Source organism: Aotus nancymaae, unplaced genomic scaffold (assembly GCF_030222135.1).
Source record: "Aotus nancymaae isolate 86718 unplaced genomic scaffold, 86718_ANA_hifiasm-v0.15.2.pri h1tg000317l, whole genome shotgun sequence".
NCBI lineage: Eukaryota > Metazoa > Chordata > Mammalia > Primates > Aotidae > Aotus > Aotus nancymaae.
Genome location: NW_026988732.1, coordinates 435,890 through 440,935, shown reverse-complemented (window position 1 = coordinate 440,935; position 5,046 = coordinate 435,890).

Genomic DNA, 5,046 nt, shown 5'->3' with positions numbered 1-5,046 from the left:
GTTTGGCTATTCCAGAATGAATGGGAGTATATGCTGTAACTAGAAACACAGGCTTCTAAAACCAAAACGGAGCTAGCTAACAGAATGATTGTGAATGAGGGCATTCAACTTAACGAATTAAACTGCTCCACTTAAGCAGCAGTTTACAAACCATTTATATGGAAATTCTAAAACCAACATTTCCAGGAAAACACCAGCCTAAAAGCAATAGCAGTAACAGTGCATCTATAACATGGAAGAAATGTTTTTTTCAAACTCCTCTGCTGTGTGTTCATTCACCTAAGAGACTTCAATATATGCACAGATTCAGCGAGTTACAAACACGTTTCTTCCAGGAGCTGCGTATGCATATATCAGAGTGTACTGGAGTACAAGATGTAAAGAGAAATATCTGATTATACTTAGAAACCCGTTTCTTTTAGGAGTTGCGTTTGGATATTCCAGAGTGAATGAGAGTATATGCTGTAAAGAGAAATAACTGCTTCTAAAACCAAAAGGCAGCTATCTAACTGAATGGTTGTCAATGCGTGCACTCAACTTCCAGAGATAAACCCGTGTGTGGATTCAGCAGTCTGCAAACACTTTCTGTGCAGAGTCCCAAAAGAGGCGTTTTCAGCCCAATACCGGCATATGGAAGAAACAGCAGTAAGCCCAGGGAAATATCTGCTTCTAAATCCAAAACGCAGCTATCTAACAGAACGGTTGTCAATGTGTGCACTCAACTTCCAGAGTTAAACTCGTGTGTGGATTCAGCAGTCTGCAAACACTTTCTCTGCAGAGTCCCAAAACAGGCGTTTTCAGCCCATTACCGGCATATGGAAGAAACAGCAGTAAGCACAGGGAAATATCTGCTTCTAAATCCAAAACGCAGCTATCTAACAGAACGGTTGTCAATGTGTGCACTCAACTTCCAGAGTTAAACCCGTGTGTGGATTCAGCAGTCTGCAAACATCTTCTCTGCAGAGTCCCAAACCAGGCGTTTTCAGCCCATTACCGGCATATGGAAGAAACAGCAGTAAGCACAGGGAAATATCTGCTTCTAAATCCAAAACGCAGCTATCTAACAGAACGGTTGTCAATGTGTGCACTCAACTTCCAGAGTTAAACTCGTGTGTGGATTCAGCAGTCTGCAAACACTTTCTCTGCAGAGTCCCAAAACAGGCGTTTTCAGCCCATTACCGGCATATGGAAGAAACAGCAGTAAGCACAGGGAAATATCTGCTTCTAAATCCAAAACGCAGCTATCTAACAGAACGGTTGTCAATGTGTGCACTCAACTTCCAGAGGTAAACCCGTGTGTGGATTCAGCAGTATGCAAACACTTTCTCTGCAGAGTCCCAAAACAGGCGTTTTCAGGCCATTACCGGCATATGGAAGAAACAGCAGTAAGCCCAGGGCAATATCTGCTTCTAAATACAAAACGCAGCTATGTAACAGAACGGTTGTCAATGTGTGCACTCAACTTCCAGAGTTAAACCCGTGTGTGGATTCAGCAGTCTGCAAACACTTTCTCTGCAGAGTCCCAAAACAGGCGTTTTCAGCCCATTACCGGCATATGGAAGAAACAGCAGTAAGCACAGGGAAATATCTGCTTCCAAATCCAAAACGCAGCTATCTAACAGAACGGTTGTCAATGTGTGCACTCAACTTCCAGAGTTAAACCCGTGTGTGGATTCAGCAGTCTGGAAACACTTTCTCTGCAGAGTCCCAAAACAGGCGTTTTCAGCCCATTACCGGCATATGGAAGAAACAGCAGTCAGCACAGGGAAATATCTGCTTCTAAATCCAAAACGCAGCTATCTAACAGAACGGTTGTCAATGTGTGCACTCAACTTCCAGAGTTAAACCCGTGTGTGGATTCAGCAGTCTGCGAACACTTTCTCTGCAGAGTCCCAAAACAGGCGTTTTCAGCCCATTACCGGCATATGGAAGAAACAGCAGTCAGCACAGGGAAATATCTGCTTCTAAATCCAAAACGCAGCTATCTAACAGAACGGTTGTCAATGTGTGCACTCAACTTCCAGAGTTAAACCCGTGTGTGGATTCAGCAGTATGCAAACATCTTCTCTGCAGAGTCCCAAACCAGGCGTTTTCAGCCCATTACCGGCATATGGAAGAAACAGCAGTAAGCACAGGGAAATATCTGCTTCCAAATCCAAAACGCAGCTATCTAACAGAACGGTTGTCAATGTGTGCACTCAACTTCCAGAGTTAAACCCGTGTGTGGATTCAGCAGTCTGCAAACACTTTCTCTGCAGAGTCCCAAAACAGGCTTTTTCAGCCCAATACCGGCATATGGAAGAAACAGCAGTAAGCACAGGGAAATATCTGCTTCTAAATCCAAAACGCAGCTATCTAACAGAACGGTTGTCAATGTGTGCACTCAACTTCCAGAGTTAAACCCGTGTGTGGATTCAGCAGTCTGCAAACACTTTCTCTGCAGAGTCCCAAAACAGGCGTTTTCAGCCCCTTACCGGCATATGGAAGAAACAGCAGTCAGCCCAGGGAAATATCTGCTTCTAAATCCAAAACGCAGCTATCTAACAGAACGGTTGTCAATGTGTGCACTCTACTTCCAGAGTTAAACCCGTGTGTGGATTCAGCAGTCTGCAAACACTTTCTCTGCAGACTCCCAAAACAGGCGTTTTCAGCCCATTACCGGCATATGGAAGAAACAGCAGTAAGCACAGGGAAATATCTGATTCCAAATCCAAAACGCAGCTATCTAACAGAACGGTTGACAATGTGTGCACTCAACTTCCAGAGTTAAACCCGTGTGTGGATTCAGCAGTCTGGAAACACTTTCTCTGCAGAGTCCCAAAACAGGCGTTTTCAGCCCATTACCGGCATATGGAAGAAACAGCAGTCAGCACAGGGAAATATCTGCTTCTAAATCCAAAACGCAGCTATCTAACAGAACGGTTGTCAATGTGTGCACTCAACTTCCAGAGTTAAACCCGTGTGTGGATTCAGCAGTCTGCAAACACTTTCTCTGCAGAGTCCCAAAACAGGCGTTTTCAGCCCATTACCGGCATATGGAAGAAACAGCAGTAAGCACCGGGAAATATCTGCTTCTAAATCCAAAACGCAGCTATCTAACAGAACGGTTGTCAATGTGTGCACTCAACTTCCAGAGTTAAACCCGTGTGTGGATTCAGCAGTCTGCAAACGTCTTCTCTGCAGAGTCCCAAAACAGGCGTTTTCAGCCCATTACCGGCATATGGAAGAAACAGCAGTCAGCACAGGGAAATATCTGCTTCTAAATCCAAAACGCAGCTATCTAACAGAACGGTTGTCAATGTGTGCACTCAACTTCCAGAGTTAAACCCGTGTGTGGATTCAGTAGTATGCAAACACTTTCTCTGCACAGTCCCAAAACAGGCGTTTTCAGCCCATTACCGGCATATGGAAGAAACAGCAGTAAGCCCAGGGAAATATCTGCTTCTAAATCCAAAACGCAGCTATGTAACAGAACGGTTGTCAATGTGTGCACTCAACTTCCAGAGTTAAACCCGTGTGTGTATTCAGCAGTCTGCAAACACTTTATCTGCAGAGTCCCAAAACAGGCGTTTTCAGCCCATTACCGGCATATGGAAGAAACAGCAGTAAGCACAGGGAAATATCTGCTTTCAAATCCAAAACGCAGCTATCTAACAGAACGGTTGTCAATGTGTGCACTCAACTTCCAGAGTTAAACCCGTGTGTGGATTCATCAGTCTGGAAACACTTTCTCTGCAGAGTCCCAAAACAGGCGTTTTCAGCCCATTACCGGCATATGGAAGAAACAGCAGTCAGCACAGGGAAATATCTGCTTCTAAATCCAAAACGCAGCTATCTAACAGAACGGTTGTCAATGTGTGCACTCAACTTCCAGAGTTAAACCCGTGTGTGGATTCAGCAGTCTGCAAACACTTTCTCTGCAGAGTCCCAAAACAGGCGTTTTCAGCCCATTACCGGCATATGGAAGAAACAGCAGTAAGCACCGGGAAATATCTGCTTCTAAATCCAAAACGCAGCTATCTAACAGAACGGTTGTCAATGTGTGCACTCAACTTCCAGAGTTAAACCCGTGTGTGGATTCAGCAGTCTGCAAACACTTTCTCTGCAGAGTCCCAAAACAGGCGTTTTCAGCCCATAACCGGCATATGGAAGAAACAGCAGTAAGCCCAGGGAAATATCTGCTTCTAAATCCAAAACGCAGCTATCTAACAGAACGGTTGTCAATGTGTGCACTCAACTTCCAGAGTTAAACCCGTGTGTGGATTCAGCAGTCTGCAAACACTTTCTCTGCAGAGTCGCAAAGCAGGCGTTTTCAGCCCATTACCGGCATATGGAAGAAACAGCAGTCAGCACAGGGAAATATCTGCTTCTAAATCCAAAACGCAGCTATCTAACAGAACGGTTGTCAATGTGTGCACTCAACTTCCAGAGTTAAACCCGTGTGTGGATTCAGCAGTCTGCAAACACTTTCTCTGCAGAGTCCCAAAACAGGCGTTTTCAGCCCATTACCGGCATATGGAAGAAACAGCAGTAAGCACCGGGAAATATCTGCTTCTAAATCCAAAACGCAGCTATCTAACAGAACGGTTGTCAATGTGTGCACTCAACTTCCAGAGTTAAACCCGTGTGTGGATTCAGCAGTCTGCGAACACTTTCTCTGCAGAGTCCCAAAACAGGCGTTTTCAGCCCATTACCGGCATATGGAAGAAACAGCAGTCAGCACAGGGAAATATCTGCTTCTAAATCCAAAACGCAGCTATCTAACAGAACGGTTGTCAATGTGTGCACTCAACTTCCAGAGTTAAACCCGTGTGTGGATTCAGCAGTCTGCAAACATCTTCTCTGCAGAGTCCCAAACCAGGCGTTTTCAGCCCATTACCGGCATATGGAAGAAACAGCAGTAAGCACAGGGAAATATCTGCTTCCAAATCCAAAACGCAGCTATCTAACAGAACGGTTGTCAATGTGTGCACTCAACTTCCAGAGTTAAACCCGTGTGTGGATTCAGCAGTCTGCAAACACTTTCTCTGCAGAGTCCCAAAACAG